This window comes from Grammomys surdaster, unplaced genomic scaffold, assembly GCF_004785775.1.
Source record: "Grammomys surdaster isolate TR1022 unplaced genomic scaffold, NIH_TR_1.0 126187, whole genome shotgun sequence".
Taxonomy (NCBI): Eukaryota; Metazoa; Chordata; class Mammalia; order Rodentia; family Muridae; genus Grammomys; species Grammomys surdaster.
The window spans coordinates 755,836-765,824 of record NW_021620993.1 but is presented as its reverse complement, the minus strand read 5'-3'; the positions used below and the strand labels follow the sequence as shown (position 1 = coordinate 765,824).

Genomic DNA, 9,989 nt, shown 5'->3' with positions numbered 1-9,989 from the left:
TCTACCACTCCCCTCTCCATTACACTGGGGCAGAGTCTATCACTGAACGTGGAGCCCACTGTTTTATGGCTAAGCACTCTGATCAAAACATTCAAGTGGATCCTTCTAGCTCCACCCCCTTTCCACAGCTCTGAGATTACCTGTGTGCAAGACAAGTCAGCTTTTCTGTAGGTTCTGGAAGGGTCTGAACTAAGGACTGCAAGCAAGTGCAGCAAGCGCTTTTATCCGATGTACATTTCTGAAAGGTGTACTGGATGGACCATAGGAGTTCCAGGTACAGATTTCTAATCATTCCACTCTAGTGGAGGGCACAGTTTCAATGAAAACTGAACAGCTTTCAAACAATCAAAGTGGCAAACAAAGAAGATGAAGGCACAGTGGGAGCTCCTTAGATCTCAGCTTTAATAGCAGGATGCTAGAAGAAAGTCCAATGGCTAGTTAGAATTTCCTGCAGCATTTCTTGGCTGTCTAGATAAGATGTCTGGTTCACACACTAAGGCTCCTCGGCTTGATCCTTGCATATAAGCGTAAGGTTATGATCAGTAAGGATTTCTGGGTAATGGCTTAAGTCAGCCAAATAATGGATAATTTCAATTCTTATTTAATAACTGAGAAAACTACACCTCTGATAGGCATGTTTACATGATGGATTAATCGTTCAGTTCCCCTTTGATATCTATGATGCTGGTTAGTTTTTACAGCGCTGGAAAGTGATAGGCATGCTACTGGCAGGAAAAAAAATCATTAATCTCAGATATCAACCAACTATGAGAACCCTGAAACCTACAAGAAGAACTGGCCTCACAAGTTATGCACACTGGTATAATAGTAACAGAGACATTATAGAAGTAACAACCATTTTTTAAAAAATTGAATCAAGCTAGGACCCATCCCATGAGATGAAACCATTTTCCTGAACTGTTAACTGGGCCAAGAATATGTGGCTAGAAAGGTCCCAGGCCTGAGAGGGAACATGCTACTATCATTCTGCAAAGTAGACAGTATTAAAATTACTTCTAATCAGTTATTGTTATACCCATAGATCAGTGTATCTCTCAACCTTAATTAGGGAAGCTTCTTTTTGCTCCAGAGAGCAATTAATACAGAGATCCTCATCTTGTCAATGTGCAGAGTATAAAAGGCTGTGAAGTGCCAGCCATAAAGAGAAAATTCGTATCACATTCTTCCTGTCAACACTCAGGGAACTTCACAGCAGAGGTGGTGGAAAACCTACAAGACCCAAAGATGGAGGAAAATGTCAAGAAAACAGCATTTCCAGGATCCAACAGGAAAGTTGCATAATATCTGTGCAAAACCTAGAATCGAGAAGGATGGGTAGTCGTGAGTCCCACCTCTAGTAGAGGAGAAAAAAAAAATGTGAGGTTAGGAGGAAATTGCGATGGTAGAGATGGGGGAGGAACTGAAGCAGAAGAATGGGTGTGAACTTAATTGAAATATATTGTATGCACGTGCAACAATCACAATAGAATAGTAGAGCAATTCCAATCAAATGCCAACTACACAAATTTACTGCAGTAGATTATATCGAGAAAAAGAGAGGGCAAAAGTTTAAACATCCCAAACCATTGGCAAAAACAACAGAAGCAAGTGAGGATTCACTTTTGTGTTCATGTTCAAGGATTAAATTTTTGTTCCTGTGTTTAACACTTTCTAGTACCACACTGCTTTTATATGTTCATTTTAATGTTATATCTTTTATTTTTCCAGCTTCAGTCCTATGAAAACATACAAAACGCTTACGGGATGGTGGTTGCTACCATGAAGACTGGCACCCAATTCAGTCCTGGGATCCAACAATTCATAGACTGATCCTTGGGAATATAGGCACAGAGAAAGAAAAAAAAAATGTTTGGATTCTAGTCCTGTGCTGTTATCCAGTTTAGTCACAGCTCACAAATAGGCTGACTATGTAAACAGCCTTAAGATCACAAAGAAATCTAGGAAAGTGGAAGACGGGCAGCTCAGACATAAAGGAGGAGCCATCACTTTGCATCATCTTGAGCAGGTTTATGTACATGCAAAGTTGGCTGCTGATGTATAAGATAAAAAGAAGAGATATGGACAGATATAGACTACTCTCAAAGGGTGCCTAATAGACACCCCATGTCACCTTGCTCTCATGTGGCCTTGGGTCTCTTTAATGTGCTTAGTTAGCTGTTTTACTAAATGGCTCAATAAGGTGGCGGTTAACTTAACACGCTCTACAGCACACAGGTAAGGACTGCAATAGCATGACCTTGCCCTCCTAAACCATCCTGCTGTACACAGAGTTCTGAATCCCTGTTTGGCCTTCTCCAACTCCCAATGGGTACCCACAGTAAGATATTCTCACCTCCCTTGGTGAGAGAGAACATAAAACTCAGCATTTGTGAGTAGATGAAAGAGTCTCACACTCCCAAGCCAACAAAAACACAGAAAGTCACCATGCTTGTTCTTTGGAGCAGAGGGGTAGGGCTTGATCTTTAAATACAAGCTTTTTTTTTCCTATCATAAAAATATCCAGATAGGATGAAAGCTGATATTTTTTAGCATGAAGGACTAGATCAAGCCTTAAGCATGTGTACTCAAAAGAAGGAGAAATAAAAGGCTTCTAGGCACTGTGTGGACCTTTTGCCACAAGATAAATATATACATTAATTTCACTTGCTATATTCTTTTTATTGAGGTGCCAAGCTGTAGGTAACAGTCCACAGGGCAAACATAGGAGTTTCCTGAGTTTAGCAATAATATCACGCTGAGAGTATGAAAGCCATCTGATTGTCCTCTGTAATGAGGAAGGAGGTCACACAGCCAGGGGTGTGCTTCAGAGAGTCACTGAAAATATAAGCCATGGGAAAGATTGCCAGGAGGCTGGGGACTGCCTGAAGGAGGAAAACCTTAGGTAGGACTCATTTGTTTCTTTAGCTAGATGCTTCCAGTTAACACAGTGTCAAGTGTCGGCATGAAACTCATGGACGTAGGGGAGAGACTTTTTATTCTGCAGGTAGACAAGGCTTTGCTGTGTCCCCACACTTAGCTCATAGTCCTTCTGATAGCCCAGGATAAGGGAAAATTGTTTCTTCCTGCTGAAATAAAAACAAAAAAAACCAAGCAAATAAATAAACAAACAAAAAACTAGACACCTGCAGTTTGGTCTCTGGTATGGAGGACTTATAATCTGATGTGGAATATTGGTAGGCACAAACCTTCATATCAAAGCTAGAAGAAAAACCAAGCAGAACGAAAGGAGTTTCAGGTATAGGCAAAAGAGTCAAAGACACCCCAATGTTCCTATTAGAAGTCCCATAAAAACATCAAGTTACACAATCATGACGTATATGCAAAGAACCTAGCTCAAACATGTTTGGTCCTTCAGTCTCTGTCATCAGAGAGGCTTCACCCAGCAACAGATGCAGTGACCTACAGTCAAATGTTAGGCAAATCACTAGGGGAGCACCACAGAAGAAGGAAGAAGTTTAGGTCCATGGGAACAGGGACCACAGAATCAACTGTTCTTGTTTTCTTATTAACTCTCTGCATCACAGAGCATATTGCTGCCAAGACAGGCAAACTAACTTTCCCCCAAAGTGTCCCTGTGAACAAACATAAAGAAATAAGGAGCTGCCTGAAGTGTTTACAAAGCCTGTCACATATAGGATCCGATACATGTGATCTTCTGTGTGGGGGTGTGGAACACAGGGGGATGGTAGTCATTACAATGGTGACTGAGGTGTCTCGTGTGAGTCCTTCTCTATATCTAGAGAAGCTTTGGCATCAGAGGAGAGAAGAATTCTGGTTATCAGTAAGACCTTGCCAGAGGAGAGAAAGATGAAAAAATCTGCATTACCCAATGTCATCCTCCCTCCCACCCATTCTCTCTTCTCTTTTTCGGTTCTCCGAGAGCATTCCCATAGTCATTGACTTCAGGAAGGGCTCTGACCCAGGCTAGCCTTAGAAGGTTGCTCCTTCTTTATGGCTCTCACAATGTCAGTAATGATTTTGCAAGGATTAAATTTTTGTTCATGTATTTAACACTTTGTAACACCACACTGCTTTTATATGCTCATTTTAATATTATATCTTTTATTTTTCCAGCTTCAGTGATGAAAGGTTGACAAATAAAAATTGACCCTACTTAAGAACTAGACATACTTTGAAATATGGATACATTTTGAAATTATTGCTACAATCAAGCTAATTAACATATCCATCATCTCACACGGTTACCTGATTTTTATAATGAGAACACTTGAGACTTACTCTCTTAGCAAACTTTGGGAATATAATACATTATCCTGGACATAAGCAGCACCAGCGTAAGACACAGAGTTTTTCTGGCACTTTAGACATCTTAGTGTCCTCTTTAAATGCCCTGCCTCTGGTGGCTCAATCCCCGGGGTGTTCTATAGACTTAGCTTAAGCAAATAACTCCTCTGCTTCTCCTTAACTCATAATTTATGGCTGTTTAATATTTTACTTCAAACAAGTATGCATTACTGGCCTAATGTATAATCTAATACTCTTTATGCTTGGTAATATAAGAACAAGTATGAACAACACTGTTGCCATTAGTAACCACCCAGGCACCTTTTTATGCCCTCCCCACCCAAATGTAAACACTACCATTGTGCTTCTCCTGCTACTCCCCAGATGTAATAGGATCTCAAAAAATAACTAATGGATACATGAATGAATGATTCGAAATACCAAGACTTGGGAAAAGAAAGCCTCCTTGGATTGCTGTTTCTTTTATTTATTTTACAAAATTACACTAAATCTCAGACCCAAACAGGTAATCCCTGAAACTTTCCTTGCCCCAGCCTTTACATAGAGATGAGAGCACTCTGTTTTCTTATTAATTCTACTTTGTAAATTACCTGTTATAGACAGATACGTGGGTGACATCACATGATGGTTGAAGACTGGGTCCCATGCAAATCTCCCCATCTTCACTGGAGAAATCATTGCTCATTGGAGCAGCACGCATGACACCATCTCTTATCTAGTATCAGCCTTCATTAGACACTAGAGGTAGGCGAGAAAATATTTCCAATAGTATCGACCTTTTCAAACACTTTGCTTATAGCATAAGAATTTGAGGATTTTCAACTTCTCCAATATATTCATTAAATGTGAACCTGAGCTCTAGCAGTAATGGACTCCTGTGAGCTCTTTATAGATGGTTTCTAGGGAATTGCCTGTGCATCATATTGCATTATATGCTCCTATTCAGTTTTCTGTGTTTCTTGATACATACATGCTTGTGGTGTGTGTGTGTGTGTGCGTGCAAATATGTACAAGTATGTGTGAGTTCAGTGGGTACACATATGTGTAAAGGCCAGAGGTCAACCTTGGATATCATCCTCGGGAGCTGTTGCCTTGGTTTTGATGCCAGTTTTCTTACTTGTTATATAGCTTACTTATTAGGCTAGGCTGGCTGGGAATGAGTCCCAGGAATTCTTTTCTCTCCAACTTCCCAAGGCCAGAGTTACAAGTCTATATTGCCATGCTCAATTTTAACTTGGGTTCTGGGAATCAAACCCAGATCCTCATACTTGGATAGTAAGCACTTTGCTAATTTATCTCCCTAGGCTGCATTTATAAATGTTTGGAACCCAAAGATTATACTTTGTTGAATATATATATTATTGCCAATACAGTACTCACTAAAACACACATGTGTTCTAGGTATATAAACAAAATAGCAGTAGCCCATGTTTTATGTGTCTGGAGAAGAAAACATCAGTCTTCTTAAATAAGGTCATACGATACCAACAGATCTCAAAACTTGCATTTTCAGAATCCGACACTAAGCAGTGATGATCCTTTTAAGATATAAAAGCCAAGGTGTCAGTGCTCCTAGTTGGCCATGTGCCTCCTGTTGGTCATTTCTGTCTGTTTCCTTCTCTTCAACATCAATACTTGTTACAACAAGAAAATCAACCTGGAGAAGATCTATAGCTCAACAGGGTGGCCTAAGCGGTACTTTCCTCTTTAAGACAGAGAGTGAAAGCAAAGCATTCAATATTGACTCTCCATCAGCTCATATGTTTCCAACAGGCCATCGGGGTGACAGATACAAAAACAGTTGGCCATGAACAACACCTCCTGCTTCCTGAGAAAGATGCCTCTGCACATGTCTTTGTTCAGAAACAGGCAGGAGTGCAAGATGAACATGGCTTTCATGAGTTCAGTGCAGCAGATCAGGGGCTTTCAAATGGGCTCAGCTCACACTTGTGTTTACTTTGAAGGCTAGAAAACAGTCTAGTGCTTCACTAACTGTAGGATGTGAGGGTGCATTGAAGAGGCTGATGAAAGAAAGCAAAGGCAAAAACTGAGTAGATAGAAACATGTTAACAAAATAATGACAAGAATTAGAGAGATGATGCCAGGGGCTGAGCTGATGGCATTTTGTTGCAGCAAGAGGAGATCATTGATATCTATGCTCAGGAGTTATAGCTATCAACATGAGTCAGAGAAGTAAATAGAGGTTTCTAAGGGTAAATAGAAAGAAACACAGATTACAACCCAGAAACCCCAATTCATCCTGGCCCAATGCTGTATCTAGCAGACACGGTGTCCATAAACACTAGTGAATTCTTTCAAGACCCGTTAGTTTGGGTAATCCCAGTCTGAGAACTTAATCTGATTCTGGTTACTCTTCAAGCCATCTCTTTCCAAATTATCTTTCTTCCGTGGATCTAAACAGTGAAAATACTTTTGGTCATAGGTGAAATGGAATAAACCTTGGAGGTTCAATTCTGAAAGTAAGTGAGAAGAGCAAGGGCAGAGGATAAGAACATTTATATTTGAATTCTGATTTGACAAACAATATCAACGTGGTCAGCAGAGATTCGAACATCTCCAGTTTTCTATATGGCCATGTCCATAAATATGACCATGAAGAGCGGTTTATAAGTCCAACTGAAACAGATTATCTCAAGAATCTAGTGCAGTGTTTAAATATACAGTCTCCAACATGCTCTGCCTATTCCACAGAAATGGGAGCAATGTCTAAATCTAAACTCAATTATTTTGTGATAGACCTTTGGGTACCGTCAGGAATTAAGTAGCTGCCATTTAAAAAGATGACTGAGATCTATAGTACTTGGTGGACAGTACATTTAGAAAATCCATAAGAAACACTTAAAGGCGAACCTAGAAGCATCATCCTCTGTTTCCAACAGTGTAAAATCTATCCGTGTTAGAGGGTCAAAAGCAGCCTTGGCTCCTTGAGGAGATACAGGAGTTCCCTGGAAAGGAACAAAATCATATTGTATTTAGAGAGTTTATATGGTATTCATGACATGTCCACCTGCATAATTGTATTTACATGTAATAAGCAACTGTGTTTAGTGGCAATAATTGCAGAGGGTATTGTTAGCTTCTTACTGGGTCTGTTTTTTAACACCTGGTAGAAGAATCACGAGACAGTTGCACATAATTCATTTTTATTCTCATTTTCCCTGAAGGTGAGTCTTGTGAGAAACTGAAGATCACAAATCACACTGCAGGTTTTGCCCCATAGATCAGTGAACGGTGAACTCCATACTCCCACTTCACTCAGATTCTGTTAGTGAAACAGGGGTGAAGACACGTCTTCGTGTAACTCATTCATGTCAGTCTGAACTTAATGGTTACTTAAAATACAGTTAGCAGAGGGACCATTCACTCTTTTACATAGGCTCCAAGGTACAATTATACATAGGATGTCACCTATGTGTGGAACTGACAACTACTGAGGGAATCCAGGTGCCAGCTGAGATCTGGTCAGGATGTGAGGATTCTTCTGCTTCCTGGAAGAAGAGACATTTAGGCACACACTCAGCATGAGTGGAAACAGTTGAACAGGGGCTGAAGGTCACAGGAGAAGGAAGAGTGTGGGTGGAAAAAGTTTGGTAAACACAGAAGCAAGACAGTTTGCATTGGTCTATGGAAGGCGAAGGTATTTGGTTCAGTTGCATTATAGATTTTTCCAGTGAGAAACTGCACAGATAGGACCCGCCTCTACCTGTTCCCCTAATCTCAGCTTAGACTATAAAAATCTTAGAATAGTTTAAACAATTAACCACTATGATTGTGCTCGTGACTCATATGATAATTTATCTGATAACATGGATGCTGCAGTTTCCTATCTGGAGTAACGTGTCTGACAAACAGTGCTCCAAGATCATTATTTTTTTTCCACCCAAACAGGAGCACCTCCAGTTCTTTTTGTCCATGTTTTAACAGGTTTTTTTTTTTAAGTTCCAACTACTATGATGCCTTTGGTATTAGTCTGCTTCACGAGTAAACATCTGAGCATATTGTTTGTGGGGATATGGTGGGGTTGGGGGAGGGAGGGTATGGATCAGGGGTTGGGAGGGTGTGGTCAAAGCTGCCATTCATGAGTTAAGAATTCCTCATTGGTCAGAAGTTTCCTTTTTCTTTTATCTTCTTTCGTTGACTTACAGCTGCTGTAGAGAATGCTGGAGGGATGCCAAAAAACAGAACCCTGAAGCTCTTCATGGTGACCACATCATGTTTTGTTCTGACTCAGTTTCAGATTGTCCTTGACCTGTGAGTGAAGACCTCCGCAGAGGGGAGACCCTCTCTCAAGTCTCAGAAAGTCGCGACCACCCAGTAATCTACTCGAGACACCATATACCGGAGCAATTGCGAGGTTATTTATTAGGGCGTGACAACTAGCTGTCGGTCAATTCTCATGCCCACGCAGGAGCTGAATTGACTCCGACTGCCAGTTTGAGGGGTGTTTTTAAAGGGAAAAACCACAAACCAAGGAAATGAGGAGGGGGTGAGGGGGTTGCTAGGGTGGTATAACATAAAAATAGTGGAACAAATCCAAAGGAACCCAACCTACATGAGTCAGGATCAGATGAAAACTCTCTGTACGCTTATCTTTCTCATGAATGTAGTCCTGTCCTGTCACTTCGGCCTTGCCCTGTCACTTTGGCCTTGCCCTGTCACTATGGTTCTCAGCTTGGTTCCACCTGACTAAATTGCATTCTTTCCTTTCTCTTTGCGGGTCGGCCAGTTCCAGTAATGGTGACTGGTCTTTCCACATTCCTAAAGAAAGCCTAAAGAATATTTTATATCTAAAAAGGATTCTATATACCCAGTATCCATAACTTTTCCCTCTACATGAGGATGAATCTACTGGTCTTGGAAAAAGCAAACCACGAGAAAATCAAGGGTGAGAATGACAAGTGTGGCTTTCTGAGTCTCAGTTCTGAGTTTTTATTAAGATAATATGTGTCCTTCCCTCCCCTGACAATGGGCAAAGAGACACCTTGTTGGTGGTATTCCTCTTATATCAGTCAGGAGCAGAGCAGATGGCAGTCCTTTGTTCATCCTAGATTGATGCCTGGCTTGGTGGCCAAAGCTGTTTTGTGCCTAGGACTCATGATGAAGTGGAAACTTAAAAGTTCTTTGGAAAATCATTTGTGTCAGATGATATTTTGTTGGGACAAAAACGTGAAGGAGTGTTTTCCTGATGTGGACACAAATGAAAGAATGTTTTGCTAAAGCAAACATATGAAAGGGCATGTAATGAAAAATTCTTCACTAACAGGATGCATGTATTGGATCCTCTTACATGTGTTGTTGAGCTCCATTTATCATGACTAAATAGAAAGAAATGCACCAAAACCTTCTGGTGGAATGTTGGCAGCTTCTTGCCCCTTCAGGGGACTCAGGATGATTGACAGAGTGATGTCAGCTGATACAGATTCACATAGAATTTTACTAAGACAGATTTCCCTGCTGAGGCATGACAAGTGAGGAGGACACGTGATGTTTGGATGGAAGATAAATAGGACTCAACAGACTGAGAGGGGCTTGCTTGTAGAGCTAGCTCTGCAATGTTTCCTGGTCTCCAATCTTTGCTGATCTCTGAGTGAAGCATGACAAAGAACTTCCCTTGGCATCCCTGCTGGTCTTAATTCCTCCTGCTGACTTTGCTGAGGCCAGGTTGTTTCCGTTAGGTCCTG

At 40.9% G+C, this 9,989-nt stretch overlaps 1 non-coding gene across 1 annotated transcript; it reads left to right on the top strand.

Annotated features, from left to right (window-relative positions):
- Positions 1–9,262: 9,262 nt before the first annotated feature.
- LOC114613105 lies at positions 9,263–9,406 on the top strand. The gene has a single exon (XR_003710124.1). It is a non-coding gene; the product is annotated as a small nucleolar RNA SNORA48 (small nucleolar RNA).
- Positions 9,407–9,989: the final 583 nt, after the last annotated feature.